We start from the raw sequence: 23,673 nt of genomic DNA, 5'->3' as shown, positions 1-23,673 counted from the left end.
CGATTTTTAAAATGTTTTACAGGGAAGACACAATATGTAAAGATGTACATCTATTACCTAAAAACACATTAGCATAATCCACCATCTTTTATTTGTCCACCAACACCAGTAGCCATCACCAATTCGGCTAAACTAAGATATTTATAGCCCCTAACCAACAAAAAAACTCATTAGATGACAGTCTGATAACATATTTATGGTATGGGATAGGTTTTGTTAGAAAAAAGTGCATATTTCAGGTAGATGGCATAGTTTACAATTGCACCCACCATCACAAATGGACTAGAATAATTACAATGAGCAACGTGTTTACCTAACTACTAATCATCAAACATTTCGTAAAAATACACAGCATACACGAATCGAAAGACACAGATCCTGTGAATACAGACAATATTTCAGATTTTCTAAGTGTCTTACAGCGAAAACACAATAAATCGTTATATTAGCTTATCACATAGCAATTAGCAGCCCAGCATTGATTCTAGCCAAAGTGAGCGATAAAAGTCAACATCGCCAAAAGATATTAATTTTTTCACTAACCTTCTCAGAATTCTTCCGATGACACTCCTGTAACATCACATTACAACATGCATATACAGTTTGATCGAAAATGTTTATATTTAGCCACCAAAATCATGGTTAGACAATGTGAAATGTAGACAAGCTGGTAAAGAAAATGTCCGTGCGCCACTTAGACAGTGATCTACTCTTATACATAAATACTCATAAACGTGACTAAAAAATATAGGGTGGACAGGGATTGATAGACAATTTAATTCTTAATACAATTGCGTTATTACATTTTTTAATTTATCCTTACTTTTCAATACAGTTTGCGCCAAGCGAAGCTACGTCAAAAAACATGGCGTCCTAAGCCACTAAAATGTTTCGACAGAAACACGATTTATCATAATAAAAATGTCCTACCTTGAGCTGTTCTTCCATCAGTATCTTGGGCAAAGGATCCTTTCTTGGGAGAAATCGTCTTTTGGTGGAAAGCTGTCCTCTTGCCATGTGGAAATGTCAACTGCGTTCGGGATGAACTGAAAAGCGTGCCCAACTTTTCACATCGTTGCAAAAATAAATGTCCCAAAATCGCACTAAACGGATATAAATTGCTATAAAACGCTTTAAATTAACTACTTTATGATGTTTTTAACTCCTATAACGAGTGAAAAGATGACCGGAGAAATATAACAGGCTAAACTAACGCTTGGAACAGGTGCGCGCCGGTGTCCTCTAGGCTCATGACGCAGCTCCCAAAGAATGACTAGCTTCAGGGTTTTTTCATTTGTAGGGCCTGTGAACGCGCAATCGACCCCGTTGGAATCGTCATCACGTAAAGGCATCCAGGGGAAGACGTAAGAAGTGTCCGTATAGTCATAGCAACGACAGTGCCCTTTTAACTGACTTCAGAAAAGTGGCCAACATTTCTCAAATCTGACTCCATGTCAGGGAAATTGCTGTAGAATGGGCTCTGTTCCACTTAGAGACAAAATTTCAACTCCTATAGAAACTATAGACTGTTTTCTATCCAATAATAATAATAATATGCATATTGTACGATCAAGGATTTTGTGGGAAGCCGTTTAAAAAATTAGCCAAATTAGCATAAATAGTCTAAACAGCGCCCCCATCCCCAACAGGTTAAAACGACGGACATAAGGGTATTGGGGGTAAAGTTTGACCGGGAGGGAGGAGGGAGCGGCAACTGGAATGGGATCCTGGGGACAGTAGGACAGAGACTGGGTTTTTGGGGACTACGACAGCTGACTTTTGAGGGCAAGGTTTTAATCATCAAAGCTGTGATTTTACCTGTGCTTTTATTAATCAGTTCTGTTTTTATCCCCCCACGAAGGAGTCTTTTAGCCCTGGAGCGGATGCTTTTCTACTTCCTGTGGGGGAGCAAGTGGGAGAGGCTGAGGGAGGTGGTCAAGAGGCCCAGGTCCAAGGGGGGAAAGGCTTGCCTGACCTCTACTTGTTCCTGGGCAGCCGCTACACAGCGTTACATCTCACTCTTGCCACCTCCCCGGCCAACAACAAGACCCAGGCCCTCGCACGGTTCTGGCTGGGATCTTACCTCAGGACTCTGGGGCTGATCTTAGTTGACCTGCGAGCCCCAGTCTCTTTCCTGCTCCCCACTCACTACGCCCAGCTCCAGAAATTTTTAACCTGTCTAGGATTGGGGTGCCGCTAGCGGTACGTTTCACAAGAAAAAAAAAAGAAAATGGCGGAATGTCATAATTATAAATATTTAGCTTCAATTAAATCTGAAGTGTTATACACAATATCAAATCTATACCTCTTGTTAATCTAGCCAATATGTCCGATTTCGAAAAGCTTCACTGCAAAAGCGATTATCGATCAGTAAACAACACATTAGGTACAGTTACAACAAAGTACATTAGTCACAAAAGTCAGAAATAGCAATGCAAAGCATCAATTACCTTAGGAAATTTTCTTCTTTTGGCAATCCTAAAGGTCACGACGAAACAATCAAGTGGCTTTTTGATCGATGTAATCCATTTTTATAGCCTAAAACGAAACATTTTGTGAACGGCTTGTGTGGAAAATTCAGCGTCCATCAACTTTGGACGTAACATTCATTGTAATTACTCACTCTAACGGGACGTTTATCAAGTCAAGTTCGGTTTCATTAGAATCCTCTGTTTGTTAGTAATACAACCAAACTTCCTGGTTCTTTTCCCGGGACATATTGACCGAAGAAATTCGATCTGAACACACCTACCAGCTACGTCATTACGCGCCAATCGATTGACCTGTTCTTCGTTGATTGACTGTATCTCGGTCCAATGACCACTGATCTTTTTGAAATCTAGCTGGATAGATAGCCAATGAGCAGAGGTATATGGGGATATCAAATGGTTCTACCCGGAAATAATAGGCATCGTTGCAAAGCCATGCGTGTACGCAGCTATTCCCCATTGAAAATCAGACAATAAGGAGCTCGCCGTTTTACGCGCCGCGAAAGTTTGTTTTGGAGCATTTTCAAGGATCAATTATGGCAAATAAATCAGCCAAATCAAAGACCAAGACGAAGTACACAGATGTGCACGATATAATTAGTGAAATTGACCGTGAAAGTGAAAATGAACATCTAATTGATTCCAGTGAGGTTGAATCCGTTGATTCCGAATTCGAAGACATGTTTCTACACGGTGAAGACCCAGTTTTGGATCGGTGAGTAACGTTGTTTGGAATTAGTAATATCATATATAATTCATTTGAGTTGTTTGAGATATTTGTATTTTATTTGCCTTATATAAAAATATGACTAGGACATGAAATATAAAGGCACATTGTGTATTTCTAATAGGTGATAATTACACACACACATACTGCAATAGGCAAAACCTCACCATGGTCACAAATTGTGTATTTCTAATAGGTGATAATTACACACACACATACTGCAATAGGCAAAACCTCACCATGGTCACAAATTGTGTATTTCTAATAGGTGTCTGTCTTTATTTCACAGTCCCAGCGATTCTGATTGGGAGCCAAGCTGCAAATCCCCCACTGAAGCTGGTCCATCCAGCTGGACCCCTGCTGTATCCGGCACCACACCTACTCCCGCCCGGCCATCAAGGGGTGGTAAGCCGGCGGCAAGGAAGCGGAGGAAGGGCAGCGTGGAACCGTCCAGCGTGGAACCTGCCAGAGCGGAGGAGGACCGTTGGCACACTGTTCTTGAGGAGGATGTGGCCCCACCACTTCCACTTTTCCGCCCAAAACGCCCAGTCGGCCCTCAATTGGACACCACTTCTAAATACAGCCCCATGCAACTTTTCCAGTTGTTCTTCACCTCGGCAGTTCTTGATACCCTGGTGATGAACACTAATAAATATGGGGCTAAGAAGCAGGAAGGCAAGACAGAGGCATGGAAGGACATTTCCATTTCAGAACTGTTTTGCTACCTGTCTATGGTGATTTACATGGGGCTGGTGAAGTTGAAACCCTCAAACACTACTGGAAAACTGCACCACTCTATCAACTGCCTTTCCCCTCAACGGTCATGTCTTGTACTAGGTTTCTGACAATTTCACGGGCACTTCACATTAGTGACCCAGAGGTTGATAAGGACAACGAGGCGAAACGAGGCACAGCAGGCTTTGACAAACTATGCAAGATTAAACCTCTCTACCATGATATCGTTGAGGCATGCAAGACATATTTTCAGCCCGCCCAGAACCTTTCCATAGATGAGAGAATGGTAGCCTCAAAGGCCAGAATTGGCCTAAAACAGTACATGCGCAACAAACCCACAAAATGGGGTTACAAGCTGTTTGTTTTGGCCGATTCTGCGTGTGCATACACGTGCAATTTTTTTGTCTATGAGGGGAAGAACACTTGTCCGAGCGGTAAGGGACTCAGTTATGATTCTGTAAAGCAGTTATTAGATTTCCAGCTGCTGGGGAAGGGCTACAAACTATTTGTAGACAACTTCTACACAAGCCCTACCCTGTTCACAGACCTGAGGAAGCTGGAGATGTGGGCCTGTGGCACCATTCGGACCAACCGAGTGGGTTTTCCAAAAACCAGGGTAAATGACATGCCTAAGCGGGCTGAGCGGGGTACCATGAGATGGATCCGTGAAGATGGCCTGCTGTTTGTGAAGTGGATGGACACTCGCGAAGTGGTGATGTGTTCCACTATTCACAAGTCGTTCGGTGGGGATCACGTTGTTCGACGTTTGAAAGGTCCTACAGGCGCTTCGACTGCCAGAAATGTCCCCATTCCAGATGCTGTGAGGGATTACAACAAGAGCATGGGGGGTGTAGACCTATCCGATGCACTGATAGGATATTATAACGTCCTTCATAAAACCATGAAGTGGTACAAAACACTATTCTATCATTTCATTGACATTGCTGTGGTGAATTCCTTCATCCTCCAGAAGGAAATGGCCAAGAGCTGTGGACAGCCCCCCATCTCACAACTAGTCTTCAGGGAGCAGCTCATCCAGGAGCTTGCTAACTACAGCAAGAACACTGTAGCACCTTCTGTCCCCTCTACCTCTGTCCCTTCTGCTCCAACCAGCGGCACGCACATGCTGAAGTTCATCATTGCAGGCAGGGATGTGCCTCGGGGGAAAAGGGGCACAGTATGGCGGCTTCGTTGTGCCCTGTGCCACAGGAAGTCCCCTGTCACCTGCAACACCTGTGCTGTGACCCTCTGTTTCACACCAGAGAGAGACTGCTATGGGATATGGCATCAGGAGCGCAACATTGTGTAGAGGACAGAATCTTCACATGATTGAACATTTGAAGTGTAAATAGTTCCCCTTGTTATTTTTTTTTTTTTTTTAAATATTCCTTTTTTTCCTTGAATTTTTCAAATATATATTTTTTGGGGTATGTTACAATAATTGTTTTGTATTTTGTATATAGGTTTTGTATCATTGTATCATTGTACCAATTCGGCCACTTGGGTACATTTGGGAAACTTGTGAGGGACACCTGGTTGACCTCATGCTCAATGGCATGTACCTCACTCATTCCTGAATGTATCCATCTGAAATTTTGGTAAAATACTGTTGCCTACCTATGTTCTCATTTGAAATGATCCCCAGTATCATAACTGAATGTTTGGCCTTTCTTGTTGATTTTTAAAGATGCAACATCAGTAAAAGAACAAAAAACGTCTGTTGATTTCCTTGTATTTTCTTCTACCAGATCTATTGTGTTATATTCTCCTACATTCAATTCACATTTACACAAACTTCAGAATGTTTCCTTTCAAATGATACCAAGAATATGCATATCCTTCCTTCTAGGCCTGAGCTGCAAGCAGTTAGATTAGGGTATGTTTTCAGGCGGAAATTGAGAAAAAGGGGGGCCATCCAACAGGTTTTAAGACATTTTAAACTGGAAAAAGAAGCAGTCACGGTTTTAACTAAACACCGCTCTCTTCTCTCTCTTGTGCAGGATCGGGAACCAGTGTGTCCAGTACGCGGGCTTGCTATAGGCGAGCCCACAACGGTTTGGCGTAATGTGGCCCATCCTGCTCTCCTGAATCGGCACCGGGACCTGTCCTGGATGGTCGCCCACGAGATCCTCCCGGTCAGGGCCGTTATGCACTCACGGGGCATGGCGAGAACATCCGCGTGCCCCCGACCAGGCTGCGGCCTAGAGGAGTCGGTGAGGCACCTGCTCTGTGAGTGCAGAGCCGCCAGGGACCTGTGGAAGGAAGCAGGCCCCCTGATCACCCTGTGTCTGCCAGCAGGGGAGGACCTAACGCCTCAGCTCGTGCTGTATGGGGTGGGCCGAAGGCCTATTCCATCGAAGGCCTTCACCAAGCTCTGGCCCACCCTCACGTGCCTGAAGGACGCCCTGTGGTCCTCTCGTAACCTGCTGGTAGCAAAAGGCGTAGAGACCACCCCCCAGGCAGTGGCCATGATAGCCACGGAAGCCCTGGGGTGGTACGGAAGGAAGGGGGCCTCGACCCCAGACGAAGGGTCCCCCACAACACCCTAGGTCCCGGCGGCCAAGGCCTGACAGCGCTGCGGCGCCTAGGGGAGGGATCTCCTCTGGGCCCCGAAGGATGGGACGGTAGTTTATCCAGAGGAGCAGAATGAGGCGAGTTTGATAAGGACTCACCCCGCACCTGTACAAGGGACCGAAGACAGCTTTTTAACAAAGTGACTTTTTAACATGTTTTCTTCATGTCTTAATTTTTTTTAACTTTTTTTAAATCATTCGTACACATTTTAAATGGCTTTTACAGATTTGATGTTTTTTACAAAAAAAGTACTTTTATTCAAGGTTGTTTTCATTGCTTTTAACAACACATACTTTTTACCCAATTTAAATGTAATGTTCAAATGCTGTGTTTTATGCCTTATTGCCGTTTTTATGTGTATGAAATGATGTTAAAAAATGTATGAGCTGTTTTTAAAGGAAATGTGCTAATAGAACTTTTCCAAAAAAAAATAATAATAATCTGTTCTTATCAGTTTAATATCTGATACGTTCCCCATCGGGGGACTACATATTAAATGGATTTTTCAAACAGGGAGTCGGAAATGGGGCTTGCTCCGTCCGCTCCACGCATCGACCCGGTATTGCAGTACCTCCGGGAACGGTGCAACACACATTCCTCCCGTTGTCAAGGAAAGAAAAAAGAAAGAAAAAAACATCCAAAGTGAAAGTAGGGCGAAGCGCTCTTCGTGGGTTCCCCCGTTGCCCGCCATTTTACTTAAAAAAAAAAAACGTTGGTCAGGAGAGTGAGTGAGTGAGTGAGTGAGACTGTCTGTCTGTCTGTCTGTGTCTGTCTGTCTGTCTGTGACTTTTTACCCACACACAGCCGTGGAAAAGTTGTCAGAGTGGGTTGGGTGACTACCCACCCGTGGGGTCCCAGCCTAGTAGTGCACAGAGTGTGTCTCGGGGCCCCGACCTCTGACTTCCATACGACTCTGGTTTCTCTTCATTACGCACAAGCCTTTCGCCTTTTACTAAAGACTTCCGTGGAGAGGAACACTTATGAGTTCAAAGTATTTTTGGAAGGGCTTTGCTTCTGGCAGAGCCCGCTATATCTTGTTTCAAGAGAAATTGACAGAGATGATGACGACGACGCCGCCGCCGCCGCCGCCGCCGCAGCAGAGACTTGTTGCTCATGCGTTTGACTAGTCGCTAAGGGCAATTGAGTTCAAGCCCGACGGACGACTGGCGTATTTGCCGGGCTTTGAACAAATAGTCGTCGTCGCACTAGGCGGCGTAAAGAGCTAGTGACTTCAAGACGCATTGGCGACTTTCAAAATAAATAAAAAACACCCGCCTGTCTGTCGCCAGGGAAGGGGTGGGGGGTGGGGGGGGGGGGGGTCGGAGGAGGAGCCACCTTTTGCCGAACCGCCAAAGTCTGCCGAGACCCCCGGGTGCCCGGCGGCTGCAGGGTACCATTTGTGGGTTATTGCTTCTCGGCCTTTTGGCTCAGATCATGCTTGGTACCGAGGTGCCCCAAAGCCCGCTGAGTCAGAAGGTCGAAGGAAGGCAGGAGGGAGGGAATTTAAAAAGAAGGAAGGCAGGAGGGAGGGAATTTAAAAAGAGGGAATCTCGGTGTTTTTTCGTTTTCAAAACAATTTTCCTCATTTACTTTTGCTTCTTTAAAGAGAGCCTTTTTTTGCAGAGATGGAGCAGCAGAAGTCAAACAGGGCAGTACCAGTAATTGGGCTGGCGAACACAGTAAGGTTTTCCTGGACGGACAAAGAGAAGGAGCCGTGGGGGAGAGAGACTTTCGGGAGGAATATCCTGATGGGGCACCTTCATTTGCAGGTGAAGGATGTCCTCTGCCTACAAGGAAATCCTATGGAGAAAGCATATGATGTGACGTTCCATTTGGAGGAAAAGCATGACGGAATAATGAAGAAGGTGAAGGCAGAGAAAGGAGAAGGGCCCCTGTGCCATTACGAGGTGACCAGCCTGGCAAGAAACAATTTCAGGGTGGTCACCGTCAACATGTATAATCCGCACGTAAAGGATGAGGAGGTGAGGGCCTTTCTGGGGAGATATGTGGACAACGTCTCCTCAGCGAGGTACCTCAGGGACTCCCTGGGTTTCTGGAACGGTAGGAGAGGGTTCCAGGTGTTACTCAGGGAGGACCCGAAGGGTTTGGGTGGTTACCTCCATCCTCCAGCGATGTTCTTCCTGGGGGCTGACAGGGGGACATTATTTTATGCCCGTCAGCCTCCGTTCTGCAGGCGTTGTATGACCTACGGACATATACTGGCCTCGTGTAATACCCGAAAGTGCAGGTTCTGTGGGTCGGGAGAGCACGAGGCCAAGGATTGTGACGAGCCCAAGGCTTGCCACGAGTGTGGATTGACAACACACCTGTGGCGTGATTGCCCGGCTCAAAGGTCGTACGCGTCTGCAGCTGGAGGGGGAACGGGGGATGGGGGGAGAAGAGAAGGAAAGGGTGCGGATGACATGAATGGCACAGGGGAAAAAACGGCACAGGAAGAGGATGGAAGGAAGAAGGCAAAGAAAAGAGAGAAGAGAAGAGAAGGCAAAGGAGGTGGAAGGTGAGGAGGAGGAAGGAGGTGACGGAGCAAAGAAGAAGGAGGCGGGGACAGTGGAGGAGGTAGAGGACGGAACGCTGAAGGAGTGGGGGAGCACCCAGGCGGAAGAGATGATGGAAGAGAGGAGGGAGAGGACGGAGGGGATGGTGGGGATAAGGGAAGAAGTCACCCTTTTGCCATCATCTCTGAAGAAGGCAGGGAAGAGGAGAGTGAGCCTGAAGGATGATGAGGGGAGGGAGAGGGAGGCTAAGCGAGGGATGAGGGTGGGAAGAAGACATTCGTTAGGCACGCTGTTTGCCGAAGCCCCAAATACATGGGAGGGGGGTTTGGGTTGTCGAGCTGGGGGGGGACATGGACTCATGTCTGGGGAGATGGAGTCCCCTAGTATCAGCCCAGAGGCCTACAGGGAGGGAGGGTTGGAGGATGATGGGGGAGAACTCAGGATGCAGGTCACTACAGTGCCAAACACCATGCCTGCATCCTGGAATAAAGTGACGGAGGACGGGGGGACGTCAGGACGTCCCTGTCGGATGAAATGGGGCAGGGGAGCATCGGGTGAGTCTCCTGTTTTTTGGGTGTTGGTTTGGGTTTAATTGTTCAGGGTATGGGTTTTAACTATTAATGAATATTTCTGTAAAATTGTTTAGTTTAAATGTAAGGGGTTTGAGGGATTATGTTAAGAGGGCGGTTTTTTGTTTTTTGAGGGAGTGGGCTTTGATGTTGGTTTTTTACAGGAGGTTCACCTGAGGGATGGTGGAGATGTGTGTAGATTTAGGAGGGAGTGGGACAAGGGGGAGTCAGTTTGGGGTATAGGTGGGGTTCATTCAACGGGGGTGGGGATTTTGTTTGGGAATAGGTTAGTGAAATTAGAGGGCACTTTTGTTGTGATGCAGGGGAGGGTTTTGGGGGTAGATATCACGTTTAGGGCTAGTAGGTATAGGTTAATGGTGGTGTATGGGCCACAGGTGGCGTCAGAAAGGAGGGAGATGGTGGACTGTATGGCGCCCCTGTGTGTTACAAATAGGCACTTGGTGATAGGGGGAGATTTTAATATAGATTTAGGGATAGGAGGGGATAGTAGTGCAGGGGCCATCACCGGGCTAATGGCTTGCCATGGTCTGGTTGATGGTGGCCTGCACACGACTCCGACAATGGTCTGTCCTACATGGCGCAACTCCAGGGGGGTTGCGAGGAGGCTCGACTATATTTTTGTATCCAGGTTTTTGGGTCAGTTGTCTGGGCGGCTGGTGCATGTTTTCTTTTCGGATCACGACGGGGTGCTTTTGCAGGTGGGGTCGCCAGTCTGCCTCTTCGGTAGGGGGTACTGGAAATTAGATCGTGATCTACTGGATGAGCAAGCTTTTGTCGATGCCGTTACAGGGGTGTTTCGGGGGCTTGAAGGCCTACGGTCCATGTGCGAGGGGGTGTTAGGATATAGTAAAGGTAAGGATTAGGGCCTTTATTATAGGATATAATAAGAGGAAAAAAAGGGAGGAAAGGAGGGAGGTGGATCGTATCCAAAGATTAATCGAACTTGAGTATGAGGCAGGCAACCTCGGCTGGTCGATTGACTGGGAGAGATACACAGCCCTGAAGACGCAGCTCAGGGAGGAGCAGAAGGCTCGAGCTTTCCTGGAGCGTGCACATAGTGGCTTTCTAGAACATTATGAGACTTGTTCCGCTATGTTCTTTAAGTCAGTTAGGGCCAGACAGAGTAGGAAGGTAATGCACGGTGTTAGGGAAGAGAATGGGAGTATAGTTAGAAAACCGGAGGAAATGGTCAGGGTGACAACTGACCATTTTCAAGGTTTATTTAAGGAAAAGGAAATAGATGTAGAGCAGGGAAATGTGTTTTTAGAACACTTGTCCCGGCGATTGCCGGAGGACATTAGAGACGTGATGGAGGATCAGATCTCCCTAGAAGAGGTTGAGAGCGCCCTTAGGAGGATGGGAAAAGGGAAGGTGCCTGGGATGGATGGGCTGCCGGCTGAGTTTTACCTCAAGTTTTGGGGTATTCTGGGACCGGTGGTCATCGAAGTCTTGAAGGCCATCCTTGAGACAGGGGTCCCGGGGGGATCAATGGCGGTTGGTGTGCTGTCACTTCTTTATAACAAGGGGGAAGCAACTGACCTTGGCAACTGGCGGCCGTTGACCATGCTGTGTGTGGATTATAAACTGCTAGCAAAGGTCTTAGCGGACCGTTTGCGCACAGCCCTTCCCTACGTCATCCATGAGGATCAGACGTGCGGGGTAGAGGGACGCTCTATTAGATGGAACCTACAGTTGATGAGGGACTCCATCGCTTGGGTAGAAGATAGAGGTCTGCCTTTAATGGTAGCAGCGCTTGATCAGGCGAAAGCCTTTGATCGCGTGAATAGATATTTTCTTTTCAGAGTGTTAGGTAGATTAGGTTTTATGGAGAAGTTTATAGGATGGATCCGTACATTATATATCGGAGCGGGGTGCCGGGTGAGCGTAAACAGTCACATGGGTGATGTTTTTGACCTCTCTTCAGGGGTCAGGCAGGGGTGCCCGCTCTCGGCTCTCCTCTTCGTTCTGTACATGGAGCCTCTGGGGGCTGCCATAAGGGCAGACACAGGGGTGGAGGGCTTGTTGATCCCTGGAAGTGGCGGGCTGCGTGTTAAGATGACGCAGTACGCCGACGACACTTCCTTGCTGCTTTGCAAGGACTCGTGCCTGACAAGGTCCCTTGCCATAATTGGGGATTTCACCCGAGCGTCGGGAGCGGTTCTGAATCATGCAAAGTCTTCTGTTAAGTATTTCGGAAGATGGCGCGGTAGGACGGATGTGCCCGGGGGGTTATCTCTCTGTAACGGGGCCCTGAGGATTCTCGGGGTCCATTTTGAGACCTCAGGCTTAGCGACGCTGAACTGGAACATGGGCATCGCAGTGGTACAGAGGAGGCTAGCGATGTGGAGGGCTAGGTCCTTGTCTTTTATAGGCAAGGTCCTGGTTCTCAAGGTGGATGTATTGCCGTCTCTGTTGTATTTGGCGTACATCTACCCGTTGCCGGCTTGTCTGAGGAGGCCTCTAGTGAGGCTTGTGTTTCAGTTCATGTGGGGAGGCAGGTACGAGTGGGTCGCCAGGGCACGCATGCTCTGTCCCATCGGGGAGGGAGGTAGGGGGGTACCGCATCTCCCCCTCAAGCTGGACGCAATTTTTGTTTCTTTTTTGTTGACAGAGCTTGCTCATCCAGTGATACACCCGTCCGGTTACCTCCTGCGGGTGTTCTTCTCGTATCAGGCGAGAAGCGTAATGGTGTGGTCTAACACGGGTCCTCGGGCGGAACAGCTGCCGTGGCACTTTGGCCATGCGGCCAAGTGGTTGCGTGCGCACCCCGAGGTTGAAGTCGCCCGAGTAGGTTTAGACCACAGGCACCTGTACGAGGAGGTCAGACGGGCAGGGAGTCCGGCGCCTGTAGTGGGAATCTCGGAAGTGGTCTGGGAGGGAGTGCAGGCGCGGGGCCTGGACAACAGGCTCAAGGACCTGAATTGGTTGAGCCTCCACAAGTGCTTGCCGGTGTGTTCAATTATGTACCGGCATAGTTTGGCGCGATCCCCCACCTGTCCAAGATCTGCTTGTGGCAGGGAGGAGACTGTGCGTCATGTCTTTTGGGACTGTGCCTTTGCCGGAGTAGTATGGGCTAGAGCACGGGTGTTGTTAGGAATGGTAAGAGGGGATTTTGTGTTGACTTGGGCTAGGTTAGAGAGAGGTGTAGGGAGAGCGAGGGGTACAGTTAGGGACGGGTTTCTGCTCTGGCTTCTCATGAGTCTCTTTAAGCGGGGGCTGTGGGAAGCCAGGCAGAACTTGGTCAAGACAGGGAGAGATTGGGGGGTGGAAGGGATAGTGAGGAGGGTGGAAGGAGATTTGAGGGGGAGGATGAAGAGGGAGGAGTTGAAGTGGGGGCAGCATGCTGCTCGGGAGAGGTGGAAAGGGGGTTTAGGGCTGGGATTAATTTAGAGATGTAAGGGCATAGATTAGGGACAGGGAGATAGGGAAAGGTATTGGTTAGGTATGACGGGGAGGGATGATGCTCCCCTGAGGGTTTTTGTTTGTTGATTTATTTTGTAAATAGATCAAAATAATGAAATATTGATTTTGATTGCTAAAATATGATTTTGTAAAAATGAAGGGTATGGAACGTAATAAATTATTTTTTCTAATAAAAAAAATCTGTTCTTATCAGTTAAATATCTGATACGTCCCCCATCGAGGGACTACATATTAAATGGATTTTTCGAACAGGGAGTCGGAAATGGGGCTTGCTCTGTCCGCTCAATGCATCGACCCGGTATTGCAGTACCTCCGGGAACGGTGCAACACACATTCCTCCCGTTGTCAAGGAAAGAAAAAAGAAAGGGAAAAAAACATCCAAAGTGAAAGTAGGGCGAAGCGCTCTTCGTGGGTTCCCCCGTTTCCCGCCATTTTACTTAAAGGAAAAAAAACGTTGGTCAGGATAGTGAGTGTGTCTGTCTGTCTGTCTGTGTCTGTCTGTGACTTTTTACCCACACACAGCCGTGGAAAAGTTGTCAGAGTGTGTTGGGTGACTACCCACCCGCGAGATCCCCGCCTAGTAGTGCACAGAGTGTGTCTCGGGGCCCCGACTTCCATACGACTCTGGTTTCTCTTCATTACGCACAAGCCTTTCACCTTTTACTAAAGACTTCCGTGGAGAGGAACACTTATGAGTTCAAAGTATTTTTGGAAGGGCTTTGCTTCTGGCAGAGCCCGCTATATCTTGTTTCAAGAGAAATTGACAGAGATGATGACGACGACGCCGCCGCAGCAGAGACTTGTTGCTCATGCGTTTGACTAGTCGCTAAGGGCAATTGAGTTCAAGCCCGACGGACGGACGGACGACTGGCGTATTTGCCGGGCTTTGAACAAATAGTCGTCGTCGTCGTCGCACTAGGCGGCGTAAAGAGCTAGTGACTTCAAGACGCATTGGCGACTTTAAAAAATAAAAAACACCCGCCTGTCTGTCGCCAGGGAAGGGGGGGAGGAGCCACCTTTTGCCAAACCGCCAAAGTCTGCCGAGACCCCCGGGTGCCCGGCGGCTGCAGGGCACCATTTGTGGGTTATCGCTTCTCGGCCTTTTGGCTCAGATCAAGCTTGGTACCGAGGTGCCCCACAGCTCGCTGAGTCAAAGGCCGAAGTCCGGAGGGAGTAAGAAAGATTTCCAGTTCTATTTTGTTGCGACGAGAACGTGGATTTTCCCGCCATTTTTCGTGAGGAGATGGCAAATAATACCAGCGATGGGTCGGTCCCCAGGACCGGACTGAAGAATATGATCAGATTTTCTTGGAAGAAGGAAGGAGAAGCAAGAATGTCAAGGGATTCGTTTGCAAGAACCGTGCTGATGGGAGCCCTGAAGCTAAGAGTGCCTGAAGTGATGTGTCTGCAGGGAAACACTATGGAGGAGGCCTACGACGTAACGTTACACACAGAAGGTATGTGTGGCATCGTAATGGATAGAGTCAAGGTGGTGGCGGAAGAGAGGCCATGTTCCTTTTTTAATATAACATGCCTGGAAAATACAAACTTCAGGACTATCAATGTACACATGTACAATCCGCATGTTGCGGATATGGCGCTTTCCTGAGTAGGTTTTGTGATGTGACGTCGGGGGCGAGGTATGTGAAGGACTCGTTAGGGTTCTGGAATGGAAGACACCAGTTCCAGGTACTGCTGAAGCCAGATACGGCAGTCACGGCAGCCTGCAGTGCGGGGAGGTGCCGTTTTTGTAAATCGGGAGAGCATGAGGCAAAGGACTGTAGAGAGCCGAAGGAGTGCCACGGGTGTGGTAGTAAGCTGCACCTGTTCCGGGACTGCCCGTCACGTCGGCAGTCATATGCCGAGGCAGCGGCAGGAAGGAACGAGGGAGGAGTTTCGGTGGGGGAACAACGGGAGAGAAAGGACCCTGGTTCTAAGGAGAAGGACCCAGAGAGGAAGGAGCAGGAGAGACCATCCTCACCAACACCCACTACAAGTGCCAGGGCCGGGAAGGAGGTGGAATCGGGGCCGTCGGTGAAAGGAGGTGTGGGGTCAGATGTCCAGCAACCGGAGGAGAGGGCAAGTGGCAGTTTGGAGGGTATTGGTTCAGTGGTTGCGTCCCTGGAAGAGATGGTGGGTAAGCTCCCAGGGGTGGATGATAAGGCAGAGGGGGTTTTGGTCTCCGAAGCGCAGTCCATGCCCGGGCTGGAGGGAATGGAACTGTCAGTCGGGGGAGACATACCGGAGCAGGAGCAGCAACCCAAAGCCGGCAAGAAAAAGAGGAATAAGAGGAAGGATGAGGGGCAGAGTGTGGTGGATGGCGTGGGGGAGAGGTCGGGAAAGCGTCTGATGGGGGAAAAATACATTGTTGATGAAGTGGCCTTTCAGTCCTCTCAGGAATCTCCCCCCCTTTTTCCCCTAGTGGAAATGGACATGTCGTTTTCCCCTATATCGCTGCCTTCAGCGGATGGAGGGTGGCAGGACTGTTCAGGGAAACCGGAAACATTCATCCCCAACCCTAACCCGGCGTCGTGGGATGATGACAAAGGGGACATGGAGGAAGAGGGTAAAGAGGATCCTCTATTTGGGTGCGAGAAGGGGGCCTCACCTGAGGGAAATCAGTACTCATCGGAAGAGGAGAGTTTTCGTTTAGAAGCCCAGAGGGAGGAAATGGAGAGGGGGAGCAATGGGTGAGCTTCCTGTTTTTGTTATTGTTTTTAGTAGTTTTGTTTTGATGTATTCATTATGGATAAAATTACTTTTGTTAGTTTAAATGTAAGAGGATTGAGGGATAGGGTTAAAAGAAGGGCGGTTTTTAGTTATTTAGAGGGTGTGGGTTTTGATTTCTGTTTTGTACAGGAGGTTCACCTAAGGGATGGAGGGGATATTGTTAGGTTTAAGAGGGAATGGGAAAAGGGGGAATCAGTTTGGGGTATAGGGGGGGTTCACTCTTCAGGGGTAGGGATTTTATTTGGGAATAGGGAGGTTAAGGTTGAGGATACTTTTGCTGTTATGCAGGGGAGGGTTTTGGGGGTGGATGTCACATTGAGGGATTGTAGATATAGATTAGTTGGGGTGTACGGGCCACAGGTGGCGGCAGAAAGGAGGGAGATGGTGGACTGTCTGAAGCCCCTGTGTGTCACAAATAGGCAGTTGGTGATAGGGGGAGATTTTAATACAGATTTAGGACTGGGGGGGGGATAGCAGTGCAGGTGCCATCACCGGGCTAATGGCTTGCCATGGTCTGGTTGATGGAGGCCTGCACACTACTCCGACACTGGCTGGTCCCACTTGGCGCAACTCCCGGGGGGTTGAGTGGAGGCTTGATTATATTTTTTTATCCAGGTCTTTGGGTCAGTTGTCTGGTCGGCTGTTGCCTGTGTTCTTTTCAGATCACGACGGGGTGCTCCAGCAGGTGAGTTCTCCAGTCTGCCTCTTCGGTAGGGGGTACTGGAAATTAGATCGGGAGGTGCTGGATGAGCAAGCTTTCGTTAATGATTTTATTGGTGTGTTTCGGGGGCTTGAAGGCCTCCGGTCCATGTGCGAGGGGGTGTTAGAGTGGTGGGATTTAGTCAAGGTAAGGATTAGGGTCTTTATTATAGGATATTGTAAGAGGAGAAAAAGGGAGGAAAGGAGGGAGGTGGATCATATCCAACGGTTGCTCGAGCTCGAGTACGAGGCAGGCAACCTCGGCGGGTCGGTCGACTGGGAGAGATCCACTGCTCTGAAGACGCAACTCAGGGAGCTGCAGGAGCGGAAGGCTCGAGCTTTCCTGGAGCGTGCGCATAGTGGGTTTTTAGAACATAACGAGACTTGTTCCGCTATGTTCTTTAAGTCGGTTAGGGCTAGACAGAGTAGGAAAGTAATGTACGGGGTTAGGGAAGAAAATGGTAGAGTAGCTAGAGAGCCGGAGGAGATGGTCAGAGTGACCACTAACCATTTCCGAGGGTTCTTTAAGGAGAGGGAAGTAGATGTAGAGCAGGGAAGTGTGTTTTTAGAACACTTGTCCCGGCAATTGCCGGAGGACATTAGAGAAGCGATGGAGGCTCAGATCTCCCTCGATGAGGTTGAGAGCGCACTCAAGAGGATGGAAAAAGGGAAGGTGCCTGGGATGGATGGGCTGCCGGTCGAGTTTAACCTCAAGTTTTGGGGAATACTCGGACCGGTGGTCCTCGAAGTCTTGAAGGCCATCCTCGAGACGGGTGTCCCGGGGGGATCAATGGCCGTCGTTGTGCTGTCACTTCTTTACAAGAAGGGGGACGCTACAGACCTTGGCAACTGGCGGCCGTTGACCATGCTGTGTGTAGACTACAAGTTGCTTGCAAAGGTCCTAGCGGATCGGTTGCGCACAGCCCTTCCCTACGTCGTTCATGAGGATCAGACGTGTGGGGTAGAGGGCCGCTCTATCAGGTGGAACCTACAGTTGATCAGGGACTCCATCGCTTGGGTAGAAGATAGAGGGTTGCCTTTAATGGTAGCAGCGCTAGATCAGGCGAAAGCCTTTGATCGCGTGAATAGATCTTTTCTTTACAGGGTGTTAGGTAAGTTAGGATTTGGAGAAAAGTTTGTAGGATGGATCCGTACATTATATGTCGGAGCGGAGTGCCGGGTTAGCGTAAACGGTCACATGGGTGACGTTTTTGACCTCTCGTCTGGGGTCAGGCAGGGGTGCCCACTCTCGGCCCTCCTCTTCGTTCTGTACATGGAGCCCCTGGGGGCTGCTATTAGGGCAGACACAGGGGTGGAGGGATTGTTGATCCCTGGAAGTGGCGGACTGCGCGTTAAGTTGACGCAGTACGCCGACGACACTTCCTTGCATGGACTCGTGCCTGAGAAGGTCCCTTGCCATTATTGGGGACTTCACCCGAGCGTCGGGAGCGGTTCTTAACCACGCAAAGTCTAACGTTAAGTTTTTCGGAAGATGGCGTGGTAGAACGGATGTGCCCGGGGGATTATCTCTCTATAACGGGGCCCTGAAGATTCTCGGGGTTCATTTTGAGACCTCCGGCTCAGCGATGCTGAACTGGAACATGGGCATCGCAGTGGTACAGAGGAAGCTAGCGATGTGGAGGGCTAGGTCGTTATCTTTTGTAGGCAAGGTCCTGGTCCTCAAGGTGGATGTATTGCCGTCTCTTTTGTATTTGGCGTACATCTACCCATTGCCGGCTTGTCTGAGGAGGCCTCTAGTGAGGCTTGTGTTTCAGTTCATGTGGGGTGGCAGGTATGAGTGGGTCGCCAGGGCTCGCATGCTCTGTCCCATCGGGGAGGGAGGTAGGGGGGTACCACATTTCCCCCTCAAGCTGGATTCAATTTTTGTTTCGTTCTTGTTGATGGAGCTTGCTCATCCGGTAATTCACCCGTCCGGTTACTTCCTGCGGGTGTTCTTCTCATACCAGGCGAGAAGCGTGATGGTGTGGTCTAACACGGGTCCTCGGGCGGAACAGCTGCCGTGGCACTTTGGCCATGCGGCCAAGTGGTTGCGTGCGCACCCCGAGGTTGAAGTCGCCCGAGTAGGTTTAGACCACAGGCACCTGTACGAGGAGGTCAGACGGGCAGGGAGTCCGGCTCCTGTGGTGGGCATCCCGGCAGGGGTCTGGGAGGGAGTGCAGGCGCGGGGTCTGGACAACGGGCTCAAGGACCTGAATTGGTTGAGCCTCCATAAGTGCTTGCCGGTACGTACCATTATGTACCGGCATAGTTTGGCGCGATCCCCCACCTGTCCAAGACCCTCTTGTGGCAGGGAGGAGACTGTGCGCCATGCCTTTTGGGACTGTGCCTTTGCCGGAGTCGTATGGGCTAGGGCACGGGTGTTGTTAGGAATGGTAAGAGGGGATTTTGTGTTGACCTGGGCTAGGCTAGAGAGAGGTGTAGGGAGAGTGAGGGGCACAGTTAGGGACAGGTTTCTGCTCTGGCTTATCATGAGTCTCTTTAAGTGGGGGCTGTGGGAGGCCAGGCAGAATTTGGTCAAGACAGGGAGAGATTGGGGGGTGGAAGGGATAGTAAGGAGGGTGGAAGGAGATTTGAGGGGAGGATGAAGAGGGAGGAGAGGAAGTGGGGGCAGCATGCTGCCAGGGAGAGATGGAAGGGGGGTTTAGGACTGTGGTAAAGGGAATAGATTAGGTATGTGGAGATAGGGACTTAGGCATGTATTTAATGTGAGTATTGAGGGGGAGGCAAGGTGCTCCCCTGAGGTTTTTATTTTGAGTTTTTAATTTGTGTTATAATTTCCAATGCCTTGTGCTGTGAAAATTTGGTATTGATGATTATGATTGATGATGGTTTGTTTATTATGGTTATGTGTTATGAAGTTTGTGAGTTGAGGGAGAAGGGAATTTTCCCCTGGTTTTAATTTGGAGTGTCATTTGTGTTGTAATTCCAAATGCCTTGGATTGAGTTTGTTAGTATAGATGTGCTTTTGGTATTGATGATGTCAACATTGTTGATGGTGTTGTTTATTATGCTTGTGTTTGTGAATAGGAATAAAATCTTTTAATCATCTGTTCTTATCAGTTAAATATCTGATACGTCCCCCATCGGGGGACTACATATTAATAAATGGATTTTTCGAACAGGGAGTCGGAAATGGGGCTTGCTCCGTCCGCTCCACGCATCGACCCGGTATTGCAGTACCTCCGGGAACAGTGCAACACACATTCCTCCCGTTGTCAAGGAAAGAAAAAAGAAAGAAAAAAACATCCAAAGTGAAAGTAGGGCGAAGCGCTCTTCGTGGGTTCCCCCGTTGCCCGCCATTTTACTTAAAAAATAAATAAAATAAAAACGTTGGTCAGGATAGTGAGTGAGTGAGTGAGTCTGTCTATCTGTCTGTGACTTTTTACCCACACACAGCCGTGGAAAAGTTGTCAGAGTGGGTTGGGTGACTACCCACCCGCGAGATCCCAGCCTAGTAGTGCACAGAGTGTGTCTCGGGGCCCCGACCTCTGACTTCCATACGACTCTGGTTTCTCTTCATTACGCACAAGCCTTTCGCCTTTTACTAAAGACTTCCGTGGAGAGGAACACTTATGAGTTCAAAGTATTTTTGGAAGGGCTTTGCTTCTGGCAGAGCCCGCTATATCTTGTTTCAAGAGAAATTGACAGAGAAGATGACGCCGCCGCAGCAGCAGAGACTTGTTGCTCATGCGTTTGACTAGTCGCTAAGGGCAATTGAGTTCAAGCCCGACGGACGACTGGCGTATTTTCCGGGCTTTGAACAAATAGTCATCGCACTAGGCGGCGTAAAGAGCTAGTGACTTCAAGACGCATTGGCGACTTTAAAAAACACCCGCCTGTCTGTCGCCAGGGAAGGGGGGGAGGAGCCACCTTTTGCCAAACCGCCAAAGTCTGCCGAGACCCCCGGGTGCCCGGCGGCTGCAGGGTACCATTTGTGGGTTATCGCTTCTCGGCCTTTTGGCTCAGATCAAGCTTGGTACCGAGGTGCCCCACAGCTCGCTGCGAAGGAAGACCGGAGGGAGGAAAGTTTATTGTTTTTGGTGGCGGTTTGGTTTTTTTGGAAGTCGTTTTGGAATGGAGAATATAGAGAAAAAGGGGATTCCGGCGATTGGATTGACCAACACGTAGCGTTTTGCATGGAGGCATAAAGAGGTGGAGCAAATCGGGAGAGATACCTTTGCAAGAATGATATTGATGGGAGCCTTGAAGTTGACGGTGGGAGATGTCCTCTGCTTCCAGGATAACCCTATAGAGAAAGCGCATGATGTAACCTTTCATACGGAGAAGAAGCATGAGGAAATCATGAAGAGGGTGAAGGATCTGAAAGAAGAGAGGCCGATGAACATGTATGAGGTTACGAGCTTGGCGAGGAACAGTTTCAGGGTGGTGACAGTGACAATGTATAATCCTCATGTAAAGGACGAGGAGGTGAGGGCTTTCCTGGGGAGGTTTATGGACAGGGTATCCTCAGCCAGGCTCCTCAGAGACTCTTTGGGTTTCTGGACGGGGAAGAGAGGATTTCAGGCCCTCCTCAGGGAGGATCCAAAGGGACAGGGTGGTTACCTCCATCCTCCGGCAAAGTTCTCCCTGGGGGCTGATAGGGGGACGTTGTTTTATGCACGTCAGCCCCCGTTTTGCAGGCGTTGTATGGCCTATGGCCATGCCTCGGCCTCGTGCAGCAGGAGGAAGTGCAGGTACTGTGGGTCGGTCGAGCACGAGGCGAGGGACTGTGCTGAGCCTAAAGCATGTCATGGGTGCGGCTCGGTGGCACACATGTGGCGAGACTGCCCGGCTAGGAAGAGGTCATACGCGTCTGCAGCTGGGGGGGAACGAGAGCTGAGGATGGGAGTAGAAGAGAAGAGGAGCGGGAAGAAGTTGGTGGCAGAGGAGGAGGGACTGTACCGAAGGAACCAGAGAGAGAAGAGGAGAAGAGGGCCGGGACAGAAGGAGTGGTGGCCAGGACAGATAGAGTTGTTTCCCCATCCCTTTATACCCTAAGCTTCCCTTTAGTTTTTTTCGTTTGTTTGTAGTGTTTGCTAGCTGGGTTGGTTTGCTTGCTGGCCGGCCTGTTTTGCTTTAGCTGGACTGGCCTGCTACCCTCCTCGCCCCTCAGGTTTGGCAGGCATTGTTTGTTTCCTTCTGTTGTTTTATAGCCCCCATTAACCCATCCCTACTCTTCTAATTGTTTTTCCTATCCCCTGAACTTTCCCTGGTCCTAGTATTTGTTTGTTTGTTTCTGTTGCCACTTGTGGGACTCTTGCTGGCTGGCCGGCCTGCTAGCTGGTTAGCATAGCCTCACCGGCTAGCGCAGCCTGCTAGCCCCCCAGCCCTTGCAAATTGTTTTGTCTGGTGTACCTTTTTTATTTCTATTTTTCCTTTGTGTTTCTTAGTGCCCAGCAGGACGGCCTGCTAGCTGGTTAGCATAGCCTCACCGGCTAGCGCGGCCTGCTAGCCTCCCAGCTTTTGTAAATTGTTTTGTCTGGTGTACCTTTTTTATTTCTATTTTTCCCTTGTGTTTCTTAGTGCCCAGATTAATCCCCCCCCCGTTTGGTTTTTGTTTGTTTAGTGGCTGCCAGCTGGGTTGGCTTGCTGGCTGGCTGGCCTGTTAACTTAGCTTGGTTGACTGGCCTGCAGATTAAACGGCTTCCTACTAAATTCTTGCTCGTACAATATGCATATTATTACTATTATTGGATAGAAAACACTCTCTAGTTTCTATAGGCGTTGGAATTTTGTCTCTGAGTGGAACAGAACTCATTCTACAGCAATTTCCCTGACATGGAGTCAGATTTCACACATTTTGGCCCCTGATCTGGAGTCAGTTTAAAGGCCACTGTGAACGCTATCAGGATACGGACACTGCTTACGTCTTCCCCTGGATGCCTTTACGTGATGACGATTTGAATGGTTTCGATTGCGCAATCAAAGCCCCTATAAAACAAAAACACGTGTAGGTAGGAACTCTTTTCCAGATGCGTCGGGCGCGCGGTGGACACCGACCTCTTTTTCCAAGCATTAGTGTAGCCAATAATATTTCTCAGGTCATGTTTTTACTCGTTATAGGAGTTAAAAACATCATAAGGTAGTTAATTTAAACCGTTTTATAGCAATTTATATCCGTTTAGTGCGATTTTGGGACATTTATTTCTGAGACACTTTGAAGCGCCGGGCAGGTTTCCAGTTCATGCCGAACGCAGTTGGCATTTCCACATGGCAAGAGGACAGCTTTCGACCAAAAGACGATTAGACCCAAGAAAGGATTCTTTGCCCAAGATTTTGATGGAAGAACAGCTCAAAGTAAGAACAATTTATTATGATAAATCGTGTTTCTGTCAAGAAATGTTAATCGCTTATGACGCCATTTTGTTTGACGTAGCTTCGCTTGGCGCAAACTGTATTGAAAAGTAAGGATAATTTAAAAAATGTAATTCCGCGATTGTATTAAGAATTAAATTGTCTATCAATCGCTGTCCACCCTATATTTTTTAGTCACGTTTATGAGTATTTATGTATACGACTAGATCACTGTCTAATGTGGCGCACGACATTGTCTGACCAGCTGGGCAACTTTTGTCATTGTCTAACCATGATTTTGGTGGCTAAATATGCACATTTTCGAACAAACTGTATATGTATGTTGTAATGTGATGTTACAGGAGTGTCATCTGAAGAATTCTGAGAAGGTTAGTGAAAAAATTAATATATTTTGGCGATGTTTACGTTATCGCTCTCTTTGGCTAGAATCAATGCTCTGGTAACGTTTGCATATGTGGTATGCTAATATAACGATTTATTGTGTTTTTGCTGTAAGACACTTAGAAAATCTGAAATATTGTCTGTATTCACAGGATCTGTGTATTTTTACGAAATGTTTGATGATTAGTAATTAGGTAAACACGTTGCTCTATGTATTTATTCTAGTCCATTTGTGACGGTGCGTGCAATTGTAAACTATGATATCTACCTAAAATATGCACATTTTTCTAACAAAACCTATCCTATACCATAAATATGTTATCAGACTGTCATCTGATGAGGTTTTTTCTTGGTTAGTGGCTATCAATATCTTAGTTTAGCCGAATTGGTGATAGCACCTGATGGAGTAAGAAACTGATGGAGTTAGAAAAGTGGTGTCTTTTGCTAACGTGGTTAGCTAATAGATTTACATA

General features: G+C 48.5%; 4 non-coding genes and 2 pseudogenes across 4 annotated transcripts; all 6 read left to right on the top strand.

Annotated features, from left to right (window-relative positions):
• The first annotated feature begins 6,936 nt into the window (after window positions 1–6,936).
• Window positions 6,937–7,118, top strand: LOC129863088 (U2 spliceosomal RNA). The gene has a single exon (XR_008760933.1). It is a non-coding gene; the product is annotated as a U2 spliceosomal RNA (small nuclear RNA).
• A 315-nt stretch (window positions 7,119–7,433) lies between these two features.
• On the top strand, window positions 7,434–7,550 carry LOC129862985 (U5 spliceosomal RNA). Its single transcript, XR_008760857.1, has one exon. It is a non-coding gene; the product is annotated as a U5 spliceosomal RNA (small nuclear RNA).
• Window positions 7,551–13,206: 5,656 nt separating this feature from the next.
• On the top strand, window positions 13,207–13,386 carry LOC129862972 (U2 spliceosomal RNA; annotated as a pseudogene).
• Window positions 13,387–13,673: 287 nt separating this feature from the next.
• LOC129863027 (U5 spliceosomal RNA) lies at window positions 13,674–13,790 on the top strand. The gene has a single exon (XR_008760897.1). It is a non-coding gene; the product is annotated as a U5 spliceosomal RNA (small nuclear RNA).
• A 5,746-nt stretch (window positions 13,791–19,536) lies between these two features.
• Window positions 19,537–19,706, top strand: LOC129862970 (U2 spliceosomal RNA; annotated as a pseudogene).
• A 298-nt stretch (window positions 19,707–20,004) lies between these two features.
• LOC129862983 (U5 spliceosomal RNA) lies at window positions 20,005–20,121 on the top strand. The gene has a single exon (XR_008760856.1). It is a non-coding gene; the product is annotated as a U5 spliceosomal RNA (small nuclear RNA).
• The last annotated feature ends 3,552 nt before the right edge of the window (window positions 20,122–23,673 follow it).

This window comes from Salvelinus fontinalis, chromosome 9, assembly GCF_029448725.1.
Source record: "Salvelinus fontinalis isolate EN_2023a chromosome 9, ASM2944872v1, whole genome shotgun sequence".
NCBI classification, from domain to species: domain Eukaryota; kingdom Metazoa; phylum Chordata; class Actinopteri; order Salmoniformes; family Salmonidae; genus Salvelinus; species Salvelinus fontinalis.
The sequence above is the reverse complement of the archived record's forward strand: the minus strand, read 5'-3'. Positions and strand labels throughout refer to the sequence as shown.